This window comes from Salmo trutta, chromosome 23 (assembly GCF_901001165.1).
Source record: "Salmo trutta chromosome 23, fSalTru1.1, whole genome shotgun sequence".
Taxonomy (NCBI): Eukaryota; Metazoa; Chordata; class Actinopteri; order Salmoniformes; family Salmonidae; genus Salmo; species Salmo trutta.
The window spans coordinates 9703987-9720112 of NC_042979.1; positions in this window are offsets into that span (position 1 = coordinate 9703987).

Consider the following 16126-nt stretch of genomic DNA (forward strand, 5'->3'; position numbering starts at 1 on the left):
GAGCCTTTGGTCAGCTGAAGGCTCTGTTTACCGACGCCCCAGTGCTGGCACATCCAGACCCCTCTTTGCCATTCATATTGGAGGTGGAAGCATCCGAGCCTGGGGTTGGAGCTGTGCTGTCGCAGCGTTCGGGTGCGCCCTCGAAGCTTCGCCCCTGTGCTTTCTTTTCTAAGAAGCTGAGTCCGGCAGAGTGTAACTATGATGTGGGGGACAGGGAGTTGCTAGCCGTGGTCAAGGCCCTGAAGGTGTGGAGACATTGGCTTGAGGGGGCACAACACCCTTTTCTCATCTGGACTAATCACCGTAACCTGGAGTACATCCAGGCGGTGAGGAGACTGAACCCTCGCCAAGCCAGGTGGGCTATGTTCTTCACGAGATTGCAGTTCACTATCTCGTACATTCCAGGTTCCCGGAACATCAAGGCCGACGCACTCGTCTTGTCTCCACAACGCCGAGGAGCGGTAAATTGACCCCAATTCCATACTTCCAGCCTCCTGTCTGGTGGCACCAGTGGTCTGGGAGGTGGATGCGGACATCGAGCGAGCGTTGCAATCTCAACCCACTCCATCTCAGTGTCCCGCGGATCGGAAGAACGTCCCGCTCGGTGTTCGCGACCGACTGATCCGGTGGTTGCACACCCTACCCTCCTCGGGTCATCCAGGGATTGAGCGGACGGTGCTGGTGTCTCCTCCTGTTCGGTGTGCGCCCAGTGTAAGGCTCCTAGACACCTGCCTCGAGGGAAACTACAGCCCCTCCCCGTTCCACAGCGACCATGGTCCCACCTGTCAGTAGATTTCCTCACGGATCTCCCGCCGTCTCAGGGGAACACCACGATCCTGGTCGTTGTGGATTGGTTCTCAAAGTCCTGCCGTCTACTCCCTTTGCCCGGTCTTCCTACGGCCCTACAGACCGCGGAGGCCCTGTTCACGCATGTCTTCCGGCACTACGGGGTGCCTGAGGACATAGTCTCTAATTGAGGTCCCCAGTTCACGTCCCGGGTGTGGAGGGCGTTCATGGAGAGACTGGGGGTTTCGGTCAGTTTGACTTCAGGTTTTCACCCCGAGAGTAACGGGCAGGTGGAAAGAATCAACCAAGATGTGGGCAGGTTTCTGCGGTCCTATTGCCAGGACCGGCCGGGAGAGTGGGCGAGGTTCGTGCCATGGGCCGAGATGGCACAGACCTCTCTGTGCCACTCCTCTACTAACCTGTCGCCCTTTCAGGTGGTGTTGGGTTACCAGCCGGTCCTGGTGCCCTGGCATCAGAGCCAGACGGAGGCTCCTGCGGTGGAGGACTGGGTACAGTGCTCTAAGGATACCTGGAGTGCCGTCCAGGAATCCCTTAAACGGGCTGGGGGATGGCACAAAGAGAGCGCTGACCGCCGCCGCAGTGAGGCCCTCGTGTTTCCCCCGGGGGACAGGGTCTGTCTCTCTACCCGGAACCTGCCCCTCCGCCTGCCCTGCCGGAAGTTGGGTCCGCGATTTGTGGGGCCATTCAAAGTCCTGAGGAGAATAAACAAGGTGTGTTATAGGTTACAGCTCCCTTCATATTACCATATTAACCCCTCGTTTCATGTGTCTCTCCTCAGGCCGGTGGTAGCTGGTCCACTGCAGGACGCTGAGGTGCGGGAGGTCCCTCCGCCCCCCCTGTGTACGTCAGGGGGGCCCGGCGTACACAGTCCGGTCCATCTTGGACTCCAGGTGTCGGGTAGGGGGCCTGCAGTACCTCGTGGACTGGGAGGGGTACGGCCCAGAGGAGAGGTGCTGGGTACCGGTGGGGGACATCTTGGATCCATCGCTGTTGCGAGAATTCCACAGCCTCCATCCGGATCGCCCTCCGGATCGCCCTGCGCCTCGCCCTCCGGGTCGTCCTCGAGGCCGGCGTCGGCGCACTGCGGGAGCCACGTGTCAGGGGGGGTACTGTCACAACGTCTACAGAAGGTGGCACCTCTCCCCGGTCGGGCGGTGCTCGGCGGTCGTCGTCGCCGGTCTACTAGCTGCCACCGATCTCTGTTTCTGTGTCATTTGGTTATGTCTGTCTTGGTTAGCACCTGTTTTGTGTTAGGTCGTTAGTGGGGTATTTAGTCTGTCTGTTTTTGTTGGGGTTTGTGCGGGATTATTTTCGTGTCGTCTGATTTAGTAGGTTGGGGATTGTTGTTCTGTATCTGCTGTTGTCAGTTTGGGCATTAGGGTTGCATCCCGACTCTCTTCAGGATTATTTTGTTCGTGTTATTTTTGGGAGTGTTGTTTACCCTGCCTTGTGTTGGCATTTTGTGGACATAATTATTAAACGTGTGTTTTCACATACCTCGGTCTCCTGCGCTTGACTTCACCCTCCTGCTATTTAGAGTAGCTGTGACAGTGGTGTAACTTTGTGGTGTAAAACACAGGTGACATGTGAACATTTTATTTGATTTATTTAACCAGGAAGGGCTCATTGAGATTTAATATCTCTTTTTCAAGAGCGTCCTGGCCAAGATAGGCAGCACCAAGTAATTACAAAAATTACAGACAAACAAGGTGAAAAACTACAAGTAATCTTGTAAAAACCATAGAATTCACAAGAGTATAACAAAATCAAAAACAGCAAATTAAAAACATTGACAGGTCAGGGAATCAGTCTCAAAATCATTCATCAGTGATTTAAAAATACCAATCGGGACAAGTTCTTCCAGTTTAAAAGTATTTTGTAAGGCGTTCCAAGACGATGGCGCAGAGTACATAAAAGCCCTTTTACCAAATTCAGTTCGGACATTCGCTGGATAAAGTCGTTCGCTGGATAAAGTCCAGCGAACGAAGAGAGTACCCACCACATTTCTGAACAATAAAAATGCACAAATAAAAAGGTAGTAAACCCAAAATGGCTTTGTAAATAAAAGTATACCAGTGTCGGAGCCTACGAGTGACTAGAGAAGGCCAGCCAACCCTGGTATACAAAGTGCAGTGGTGCGTAAGGGTTTTGCAGTTTAAAATAAATCTCAAAGTGCCATGGTAAAGGGTGTCAATTGATCTCAAACACTGAGCAGGAGGGCATTCATATATAAAATCTCCCCATAGTCTAGTAAATGCAAAAATGTAGCTGATACTAGCCTCCTTCTGGCTTCAAAAGAAAAACAGGCCTATTCCTAAAATAAAATCCCAATTTCAGCTTAAATTCTTTTGTAAGTTGTTGAATATGCAATTTAAAAGAGAGGCTGTCATCAATTAAAATTCCAAGATATTTATATGAGGTTACAGTCTCAGTCTCATTGCCCTGACAGGTAATAATAGGTTAAAAGTTCAGAGGTCTATTTCTTGCTTTAGAAAACACCATTAGTTTAGTTGTCAGTATTGAGGATAAGCTTCAATTGACACAAGGTATGTTGAACAGTATAAAAAGCAGTTTGCAAGTTCTGGAAAGCTTTTGTAAGACGAGGCACAACAATTAATAACAGTATCATCAGCATAAAAATGAAGTTGCGCATTTTGGACATTTTTGTCTAAATTATTTATATAAATAGTGAATAAGAGTACAGAGCACAGAGTACAGAGCTTTGGGGCACACCATTACAGACAGACAATTTAACAGACATGAGCCCATCAAATTGAGTGCACTGAGTTTTATCAGACAGATAGTTAGCAAACCATGCAACTGCATGCTCCGAAAGACCTACACTCGACAATCTCTGCCTTAGTATAGCATGATCAACTGTATCAAAAGCCTTAGAGAGAGCAATAAAAAGTGAGACACAGTGCTGTTTTTTGTCAAGGGCTTCAGTGATATCATTTAAAACCTTCATGGCTGCTGTAATTGTGCTATGCATCTTCCTGAAGCCTGATTGGTACATTGATTAAATAGAGTTAGTAAATAAAAACTATTTTAGCTGTTCACTCACAAGGGTTTCAAGTATTTTCACCAGGGGTGACAGCTTTGAGATTGGCCTATAATTATTTAAAAGAGTTGGATCTCCTCCTTTTAAAAGTGGTAGGACAAATGCTGATTTCCAGATCTTTGGAATTTCATTACATTCCAGGGTTAGATTGAACAAATATGTAAGTGGTTCAGCTATGAAATCAGCTGCCAGATTTAAAAAGCAGGGATCCAGAAGATCAGGACCTGCAGGCTTTATCTGATCTAAGGATTTCAGGGCTTTATGTACCACCTGCACTGAGAATGGCAAAAAGCTAAAAGTTTGACCAGCTCTCACTGGTTCAACCACACAGGGTTGTACAAAGACAGGGGACACTGAATCAAACAGCCTACCAGATGATACAAAGTGCTCATTGAAACAATTCAGCATTTCAGTTTTGTCATATAAAGCAACAAAGTCCTTCAATACACATGACGGTAATTCGTTAACATCACTGTTTCCAGACATAGACTTAATAGCCTTCCAAAACTTTCTAGGGTCATTCAGGTTAACAGTGGTAACAGACATAAAATATTCTGACTTGGCCTTCCTGAGAAGAAAAGAACACTTCCTTCGTAACTGCCTAAAAATAAGCCAATCAGCATCAGAACATGATTTCCTTGCTTTAGCCCAGGCTAGATTACGTTCGTGAATAATACAAGACAGCTCAGAAGAAAACCATGTGATGTGATGAGGCCTCAAATAAAAAGCTGTTTTAAATAACCCGCTCTGTTAAAATAAATGAGTTGTCAGCATTTGAAACAACAAGAAAGCTCTCTCCCACCACTGTTTCAGTAAAAAGTAGGGCTTGATAGGGCTTGATAAATGGATAGGGCTTGATAAATGTAATCACTCAAACTCAGACAAAACTATGGATGCAAGCAGGCCATATCCAGCTTTTTTGGGCCCTAAGCAAGATTTGGTTGCCACATCTCGTAGGCAAAACATTTTAGTGGCCCACCTCCTGGCGGCGGAGAGTAAATTGTGCAGTAATAAAGTTTGTCCTCCAATTCTACACATTTTTCCATGGGGTGTAGAGAAAATGTTGCAGATTTAAAGCACATTTTCTGCAATTCTACATATTTTTTCATGGGGCAGAGAGAACATGTCGCAGTTTTAAAACTAATTTCATACGATTCTTCTCATTTTGCCATGACTTATGCCATGTTCATATGATATCTGAGTGACTAACAAGATCAATGTGGGGCCCATAGAGGTCAGGGCCCGTGCCTTGTGTGCCCGGTCAGTATTTCGGCCATAATTACTATAAGGTTTAGATAGCCGGCTAGACTAATTTACCGAGCAAATAGCAATCTGTAAAATGTTACCTGACAAAGGCTAATTGAGTGACTGTCAGTGACTGACAAAAGATTGCACGTTGTGTGTTCTACTCCCCCCCCCCCCCCCCAATAAGTAAGCTGAGACCCTGACTAACCCTTGGGTTGTGCCGTGGCAGAGATCTTTGTGGGCTATACTCGGATGGTAAGTTGGTGGTTGAAGATATCCCTCTAGTGGTGTAGGGGCTGTGCTTTGGCAAAGTGGGTGGGGTTAAATCCTGCCTGTTTGGCCCTGTCCGGGGTATCATCGGATGGGGCCACAGTGTCTCCTGACCCCTCCTGTCTCAGCGTCCAGTATTTATGCTGCAGTAGTTTGTTTTTCACTTCATGATCTTGATCTAATCTGACTTTATTCATTCATAAAATTATGGAAATCCTAGCCATAAAGAGACATATGACATGTGTGTCTGTTTATGTAAAGTCACAAGGCTGAAATCACATTTTTTGTTTAAAGCCCAAGACATAAAACTTTAAACCCCCCCCATCTTGATCACCAACCCAACCTCTAACCATTCTTTTGTAACCTCCAATTGCCTTAACATTGTTCTCACTCATTTTTACTATTAACTTTATTTACTACTGTGAGACAACAGTAAATAGGGAGCGTTGCTTTGATTCCATCGAGTTAACCAGTAGACATGTAAAAACAGGACGTAAGCAGAATCCATGTGGATGGGGCAAGGTAGACCAACACAAGACGTGAATGGTCTGGGCCATATCTGATCTTGTGAAGGCTACTGTACATGCACATGGGTTAATCATACATAGACAACATCGGCCTGAACTTGTGATGACCTTTGGACAGGAACATTAGCTTATCAGATATATGCACCATTAGACCTGCAGTAGGAGTGTGCATGTCTGTGTGTCACGCCACCTATATTATCTATGCCCTAATGTCTGAGCCAATAAGAAAGGCAGCAAGATTAGGGTGGTCAAGGCTAGAAGGTATCAATCACTTACATAAAAGTGGAGTGAATGTTATGTAAGGGTATAACTGTATAACAGCAAAGTACTAAGAATGGAGAGTCAGTTCTTCCATGGAATTTTCTCGGCTTTGTTACTTTTGTAATAACGTCTCTTTGAATTCACATGCTCCGGTATCTGAGAAATATTTGATTCAATATTTCCCCGACATGAGTGACGGACTGTGAAAATCAATCTCCCATGATTCCGTTGTACCGGAACTGACGTTTTATCGTTTGTACCGGAACTGACCATTGTGTTCATTTTTACTATATCTGTGGTTGTGTTAAATACCGCATCCAACTTAAAATAAACAATTACTCTGCACAGAATACATAACATACAGGGGCGAAAATCTGATATCAACTTTGGAGGGGACAATTACATTACATTTTCTCAAGAGCAATTCCTGAGGGGGACACCAAAAGTAGTGCTGTAACACATAGCCTACATTGTAATAGGGTAAATGTATATTGAGGAACCAAAGAAATAAGGTGTTTGCCGTACTCCTAACTACCTGTACCCAAAACTACACAACTAATCACAACAGCAATACCATTGCCTTTACCAAATCTTAGTTCAGTCACCAGTTTAAGTTGAGAGTGGGGGTATCCATTGCATTTTCCAAAATGTGTTCCTATTTTACAAGTAAAAAAAATTGAGAACCTTTCATAATGTTGCCAAACAAAGACTCAACAAACTTACCTTTCTCTCTTTCTTTCTCTCGGAGGACCTGAGCCCTAGGACCATGCCTCAGGACTACCTGGCATGATGATTTCTTGCTGTCCCCAGTCCACCTGGCCGTGCTGCTGCTCCAGTTTCAACTGTTCTGCCTGCAGCTATGGAACCCTGACCTGTTCACTGGACGTGCTTGTTGCACCCTCGACAACTGCTATGATTATTATTATTTGACCATGCTGGTCATTTATGAACATTTTAACATCTTGACCATGTTCTGTTATAATATCCACCCGGCACAGCCAGAACAGTACTGGCCACCCCTCATAGCCTGGTTCCTCTCTAGGTTTCTTCCTAGGTTTTTGGCCTTTCTAGGGAGTTTTTCCTAGGGAGTTTTTCCTAGCCACCGTGCTTCTTTCACATGCATTGCTTGCTGTTTGGGATTTTAGGCTGGGTTTCTGTACAGCACTTTGAGATATCAGCTGATGTACGAAGGGCTATATAAATAAATTTGATTTTGATTTTGATTTTACCTGAGACTCCCTGTCTCTGCCAGTCTGTCCCTGCATATCTGTCCCCAACTCTGCTGTCTGTGTGCCATCTGTTGCCTGCTCTGCCTAATGACATCATTGTGAAACATTTCCATTAGAATTTCATTTCTTTCTTATGAACATTTTATCAACTAGTCTTTGAGATATTAGGCTACTAGGGTTCTTACTTTGCGTTTTGGTGTACTGAGAAATACTCTGATGTCCGTCTTTTATTTTTCTGCCATTTTTCTACCTGGCTGGCTGGCTACACACACACACAGTGTGTAGGTTATTTACAGTAGGAGATGGGCTTCTATCATCTTATCTTTTATCATTCTATTTGGGCTTCGATCTAAAAGGTAGCTAGCAAATGTGAAACGGATTAAAATGATAAGAGTTGACAGCTGTATGAGTTCACCATTTACACAACATAGGCTGCAACCTTTTGTAATTTTAATAGTTGGTTTCATATTGGCTGGCTTCCAACAATAGCTGAATTTGCAAAGCTAGCGAGCACCAATTCTGTTTCAGTGGTGTTTGCTATAATCTTTGCTACCCGGGTTAAATAAAGGTGAAATAAAAGAAATAAAAGTTCCCTTGCGACAATTTAGCTTTTGCAACGAGACCATTAAATATATTTAAGACAATGGTAGAAGAGAGTGTAGTTCTGTTCAGTTTGGACTCCAGTTTATCGCTAACCTTATCACAGGGACTTTGAAGCACTAACTTACATCATCTGCATGCTGATCTTGGAATAAATTGACAATAGCAAAGATTCCATCTTTGACGAGGCCACATAAATGGAATAGGTACTAGCTAGCTTAATAGTTAATATTTGCGCGCTAGCTCTGCATATTCAGCTAGTGTGTGTGCGCGATTGACTGGATTAACCTCACGTCAGTTACGTTCATTGAGTGCCTTTCAGACAGTGGATACGACCCCTCTGTCACCTTGCCAACTAAGGAACTGGCAGTGGATCAAACCATTGTGAGGCAAAACGTGGGGGGGTCGCAATATTTTGAAACTTAAAAACGCGCTATTAAGTTTCTATAATCAGCACAATTGCTTTCATTGCGTATTATTAATATTATTTAAATTACATAGTTATGTTTCAGTGATATATTGGGGGGGACAAATCATATTTTTCCCAGGATGGGGGGGTCGTGTGTCCCCCGTCCCCCCCGGGATTTCCGCCCCTGATAACATACAGTGGCAATTTTAGCATGTAAATCTTGGTGGGGCAAAAAAAAACATTTGTGGGATGCATACCAGCAAAGCCACTACATACCACTAAACAATACATTAATTGCACTATAACGGTGACAAACTGTTAGGCCCTACATAAAGCTGTACCAACAGCAGAGTCCCAACACTAGTCCCAACACCTTACCACTGCTACACCTGGCTATCAGCGGATAGCCAGGTGTAGCAGTGGTAAGGTGTTGGGAGCCTTGTCTGGCAGCGAAATAGTTCATTCAGGCACATTTTAGTGCTTTTTAAAAAAACATAGCTGAAATGGCTGACTTGCTTAAACAAATGTGGTTTCTACTTTCGACAATTGAGATTTACAAACTAGGCACAAGGGGATGACAAGCGGATAAGAGGCAATCCGTAATTTCGATTAAGACATTAATGAGCAAGCTAGGACGGACGTAGTCAAATAACTATTTGTTCTGCACTTTTGAAATGTACAGCGACAGAATTCAGAACATGGGGCGTTCTTACAGTGTTCTCCTTGTACACCAAGTCAGAACCATAGGATAAATAACGGAGGGATATGAGCAGACAATGAAAGCTCTTACAATATTCGATGATTACATTTCTCAAAAACAGGTTAAAGGCTACATGTGCACCACCAAGTCAGAACAGCTGGCGAAATTAAGAGGTGAAAATATACCAAATTATTAGGGTGAGGCACATGGGCTACTAGCAGCTTACTACACAACATACACGTAGTATTACTTTCTTACAGTATACGTATCTCCCTAGCATATTACATAATTTATGCAGCAGCATACAATACATTTTTGGACTCACCTTGTTGTGCTGTGCTCACTTGAACAGGAAGATGGCACAGTGGTCCTTCGTGGGCAAATTTTATCATCAAAGTCTGGCATTCTCTGGATTTCTGCTGCTTTCAAGACAACTGGGAACTTGAGAAAAAAAGTTTGAATCATGATGACGTCAGTGATCTTCAGGTTGTAGCTCTAGAAAGAGGCCTGAGTTCTGGATTTACAATTCCGAGTTGGATGAAAGTTCAAAACTTATTTTCAGTGTCGCCACTGACAACATATAACAGAATAAACTATTTTGCCTTTTAATTAGATCTTTGATTTCATACCTAGTTTATTTATGGTCTGTGTGTGTCCCTTAGAAATATGATTACAAAGCTACACTGGTGTCTGCATATTTTAAACTGTAAACTGTAATTCTCTTTTTGCTGTCTGTATACCAAGTGTGTAAATATGAATATACATCTAGTTCATGAATAATAATACCAGCTTTGTTCGCACCTGAGATGTTAATAAATTACAGCAGATAACACTTGAATGTTTTTGTTATTTATCTGTGGTGGCTTTGACTTTTGCTTTTCACAATATAACTCAGTCCCCACAATAACAAAAATCAACCATCCACAATGTATACCAATTTTACATCTGTCAGGTGTGAATCTACTATATACAGTTGAAGTCTGAAGGTTACATATACCTTAGCCAAATACATTTAAACTCAGTTTTCACAATTCCTATAATTTAATCCCAGAAAAAATTCCCTGTCTTAGGTCAGTTAGGATCACCACTTTATTTTAAGAATGTGAAATGTCAGAATAGTAGTAGAGAGAATGATTTACTTCAGCTTTTATTTCCTTTAACACATTCCCAGTGGGGCAGAAGTTTATATACACTCAATTGGTATTTGGTAGCATTGCCTTTAAATTGTTTAAGTTGGGTCAAATGTTTCGGGTAGCCTTCCACAAGTTTCCCACAATAAGTTGGGTGAAATTTGGCCCATTTCTCCTGACAGAGCTGGTGTAACTGAGTCAGGTTTGTAGGCCTCCTTGCTCGCACACGCTTTTTCAGTTCTGCCAACAAATTTTCCATAGGATTGAGGTCAGGGCTTTGTGATGGCCACTCCAATACCTTGACTTTGTTGTCCTCAAGCCATTTTGCCACAACTTTGGAAGTATGCTTGGGGTCATTGTCCATTTGGAAGACCCATTTGTGACAAAGCTTTAACTTCCTGTCTGATGTCTTGAGATGTTGCTTCAATATTTTCACATAATTTTCCTGCCTCATGGTGCCATGTATTTTGTGAAGTGCACCAGTCCCTCCTCCAGCAAAGCACCCCCACAACATGATGCTGCCACCCCCGTGCTTCACGGTTGGGATGGTGTTCTTCGGCTTGCAAGCCTCCCTCTTTTTCCTCACAACATAACGATGGTCATTATGGCCATGCAGTTCTATTTTTGTTTCATCAGACCAGAGGACATTTCTCCAAAAAGCACGATCTTTGTCCCCATGTGCAGTTGCAGACCGTAGTCTGGATTTTTTTATGGCGGGTTTGGTGCAGTGGCTTCTTCCTTGCTGAGCGGCCTTTCAGGTTATGTTAATATAGGACTCATTGTCCTGTGGATATAGATACTTTTGTACCAGTTTCCTCCGGCATCTTCACAATGTCCTTTGCTGTTGTTCTGGGATTGATTTGCACTTTTTGCACCAAAGAACGTTCATCTCTAGGAGACAGAACGTGTCTCCTTCCTGAGCGGTATGACGGCTGCGTGGTCCCATGGTGTTTATACTTGCGTACTATTGTTTGTACAGATGAACGTGGTACCTTCAGGCGTTTGGAAATTGTTCTCAAGGATGATCCAGACTTGTGGAGGTCTACAATTTTCTGAGGTCTTGGCTGATTTCTTTTGATTTTCCCATGATGTCAAGCAAAGAGGCACTGAGTTTGAAGGTCGGCCTTGAAATACATTCACAGGTACACCTCCAATTGACTCAAATTATGTCAATTAGTCTATCAGAATCTTTTAAAGCCATGACATCTTCTGGATTTTTCCAAGCTGTTTAAAGGCACAGTCAACCTAGTGTATGTAAACTTCTGACCCACTGGAATTGTGATACAGTGAATTATAAGTGAAATAATCTGTCTGTAAACAATTGTTGGAAAAATGACTTGTGTCATGCACAAAGTAGATGTCCTAACCGACTTGCCAAAACTATAGTTTGTTAACAAGAAATTTGTGGAGTGGTTGAAAAATGAGTTTTAATGACTCCAACCTAAGTGTATGTAAACTTCCAACTTCAACTCTATATTTGATTGTGTCTCACAGTGTATGATCACACATTTTGTAACTTTTTTTTCTATGTTAATGTACAATAATGTTTATGTTCAACCAAATAGAAGAATGATTTTGAGCAAAGAGCGGGATGTGGCATGGGTGGCATTTGAGGAGGCTCTTCGAGAAAGCTATCGCACAGCATTACAATTTCAACATGTAGCTGTAAGTGATATTTCTTCCCATTTCCCCAGTATATTTTTAGGGCAGTTGAATTGTGGGTACATACCACAATGTCGTTGTGTTTTAATTTTAATCACAGACAGATTCCCATTCTGTGTTTGATTTGAATCAATACTTTAGGATCAGAAGGAGCGAGCTGCAAAGTGACAGTCACCTGCTTCTGCCACTAGCCTTGACCCTGTCCAATTGATAGACAGGGACAGCGTAGGCAACATAATTCACAAAGACCTAAAAACATAAAAAGCTATAAGAAGACCTCAAGACATGGTAAGTGTTATGTACCTATTTAGTTGTGTGTTTGTTTACACATGTAAAGTGTAAACCTTTTTCATGAATAGATAACTGATAAGGGAATAATATGTTCAAAGGTAAATGATTAAATAATCCAACCCTGTCACGTAACCAATTAGTAATTAGTAGTTATGTAGCATGTATAATGAATAATTAAAATACTAATCGAAGGGCCCATAAGGTCTAGTAGAGGCCCGGGACAAAAATGAAATGTGTGTGTGTGTGTGTATTAGTGTGCCTAAGAAAATAGTAGACTGTGTTTGACCCGACCTAGCGAGGAACTTTGAGTAACTTAGAGAAGAAAGGGAGTGACCCCCAAGGTCTCTCTAATCTCGGGGGAAAGGAACAGACAGCGCTGGATAGTGATTAACAGTGGTGTGAACTCCGGGGAGGGATACAACTCACCTACTGTTTGTGTGGAGGTATGTGTGTAAGTGGAGAGTGAGCATAAAATTAATGTCTTTGTTATTTGGACCTCAGAACGTTCTCTGAATAAACTGTACAGACCTTTTGCAGAAAGCTGAGTCCTTGCCTAATTATTCTTAACCTGTCACAGTTGTCATTGGTGAAATAGGACCAAGGCGCAGCGGAAGTATGGATACTCATATTTTTTAATGTTCAAAAGAAGGAGTAGAGCATCCACTTGAAACAAACAAACAAAACAACAAACAATACTCACAACAGCAACAGTGTGGCAGGCTCGTCCAAACGCAGTGCACACAACAATTCCCCACAAACCCAAAAGGCAAAGTAGGCCACTTATGTGTGACTCCCAATCAGCCACAACCCTCTACAGCTGTGCCTGATTGGAAGTCACACGGCCAAAATTAATGAACCAACAAAACACACAGACTCTTCTGCCACGTCCTGACCCAACTACACCCTCTACTGGTCAGGACGTGACAGTACCCCCCCCTTAAAGGTGCTAACCCCGGAAGCACCTTTAAAACAAAAAAACAAAAACAAAAACAACCCCAAACAACAAAACAAAATTTCCCCTCTACTAAAGGGAGGGAAGGGAGGGTGGCTGCCGTCAACGACGGCACTGTGCTACACCCCCCCTCCCCAACCCACCTATATCAGGAGGTGGCTCCGGTTCTGGCCTTTTCCGGCAGTCGGGCCACTCTGGCAGTTCGGGGCAGTCTGGCCAGTCTGGCAGCTCGAGGCAGTCTGGCAACTCGGGGCAGTCTGGCAACTCGGGGCAGTCTGGGCAGTCTGGCAACTCGGGACAGTCTGGGCAGTCTGGCAACTCGGGACAGTCTGGGCAGTCCGGCAACTCGGGGCAGTCTGGGCAGTCCGGCAACTCGGGGCAGTCTGGGCAGTCCGGCCACTCGGGCCACTCGGGGCAGTCTGGGCAGTCCGGCCACTCGGGCCACTCGGGGCAGTCTGGGCAGTCCGGCAGTTCGGGGCAGTCTGGCCACTCCGGCAGTTCAGGGCAGTCTGGCCACTCCGGCAGTTCAGGGCAGTCTGGCCACTCCGGCAGTTCAGGGCAGTCTGGCCACTCCGGCAGTTCAGGGCAGTCTGGCCACTCCGGCAGTTCAGGGCAGTCTGGCCACTCCGGCAGTTCAGCGCAGTCTGGCCACTCCGGCAGTTCAGCGCAGTCTGGCCACTCCGGCAGTTCAGCGCAGTCTGGCCACTCCGGCAGTTCAGCGCAGTCTGGCCACTCCGGCAGTTCAGCGCAGTCTGACCTCTCTGGCGACTGTTGACTGGCGGGCAGCTCTGACGACTGTTGACTGGCGGGCAGCTCTGACGACTGTTGACTGGCGGGCAGCTCTGACGACTGTTGACTGGCGGGCAGCTCTGACGACTGTTGACTGGCGGGCAGCTCTGACGACCGTTGACTGGCGGGCAGCTCTGTCGACTGTTGACTGACGAGGCTGGGTTCACGCACTTGAAGCCTGGTGCGTGGTGCTGGTACTGGGCGTACCCGATTGTGACCACGCACCTCCATGCTAGTGCGGGGAGCTGGCCTGGGGCTCCATTCTTGCCCCGCAACACTCCCCTTGTGCCCCCCCCTAAAAAATTCTTGGGGGTGCCTCTCGGTCTCCCTTACCTCGCCAGCCTTCCTCCGCTGCTTGGTCGTGTGTTGGTGGGGAATTCTGTCACAGTTGTCATTGGTGAAATAGGACCAAGGCACAGCGGAAGTATGGATACTCATATTTTTTAATGTTCAAAAGAAGGAGTAGAGCATCCACTTGAAACAAACAAACAAAACAACAAACAATACTCACAACAGCAACAGTGTGGCAGGCTCGTCCAAACGCAGTGCACACAACAATTCCCCACAAACCCAAAAGGCAAAGTAGGCCACTTATGTGTGACTCCCAATCAGCCACAACCCTCTACAGCTGTGCCTGATTGGAAGTCACACGGCCAAAATTAATGAACCAACAAAACACACAGACTCTTCTGCCACGTCCTGACCCAACTACACCCTCTACTGGTCAGGACGTGACATAACCCGGTGTCTTACAAACCTTGGGGATTAGTCAAGGTTTATTGATTGTTAGTTATTATCATTGGGATAGAAAATTCCACTGACAATAACATATGCCAGTCCTGGCTACCTCATGTTAATTGTCTATTATTGCCATCAAAAGTCACAGTGAAGGACATGGACCTTACCGGAACAGGTGACCATATTGCAGCTAATTGCGAGGGTGAGTACCACCTTAAATAGACCTTGACCCTGGGTCAACTGACCCTAAAACAGGGTTTCCCAATGCTCTCCACTGCCCCCCCCCCCTCCAGAAGTTTCAAATGATTGTTTTAACCCTAAATTGCCACCCCTGATCTAATTAGTCAAAGGATGATTATTACTTGACTAATTGAACCATGTGTGCCAGTTAAGGGTTAAAACAAAAATGGAAAAGTTCGGAGGGAGATGCCAAAAGTGAGATCTCCCTTCGGGGATTTCTTAATAGACTTATCAAGGCTAGGATTGTTACACTACTCCCTCTGTTCAGAAAACACAACCTGTGCTTCTCTATTACAAATCCCCCACACAGTTTCCCTCATACAGGTGAGCTATTCAGACACCCGCCAAGTTCGGGACAACCTAAACTCAGAATTAGTATTACAAATATTCTCTTACCTTTGCTGATCTTCGTCAGAATGCACTCCCAGGAATTCAATGGAACATTTTGACTTTTCGTCTCTGGTTTCGTCTTTTCGTCTATGCCTTTGGATAAGTGATCTGTACGCACGAACAAAACGGAGGTATTTGTACATAAATATGGATTATTTCGAACAAAAACAACATTTCTTGCGGAAGTAGCAGTCCTGGGAGTGCATTCTGATGAAGATCAGCAAAGGTAAGAGAATATTTCTAATACTAATTCTGAGTTTAGGTTGCCCCGAACTTGGCGGGTGTCTGTATAGCTCGCCGTGATGGCTGAGCTATGTAAGAATATTGAAAAATGTGCTTTCTCCATAAAGCTATTTTAAAATCTGACAAAGCGGTTGCATCCAGGAGTAGTCTATCTATAATTCTTTAAAAAAATTGTTATATATTTTGTCAACGTTTATGATGAGTATTTTTGTAAATTGATGTGCACATTCATCGGAAGTTTTGGTGGGAATACATTTTCTGAACATCACGCGCCAATGTAAAATGCTGTTTTTGGATATAAATATGAACTTTATCGAACAAAACATACATGTATTGTGTAACATAATGTCCTAGGAGTGTCATCTGATGAAGGTCGTCAAAGGTTAGTGCTTCATTTAGCTTTGTTTTGGGTTTTATTGACACATGTCCTTGCTTGGAAAATGGCTGTGTGATTATTTTTGTCTATGTACTCTCCTAACATAATCTAATGTTTTGCTTTCGCTGTAAAGCCTTTCTGAAATCTAACAATGTGGTTACATCAAGGAGAAGTGTGTCTTTAAAATGGTGTAAAATAGTTGTATG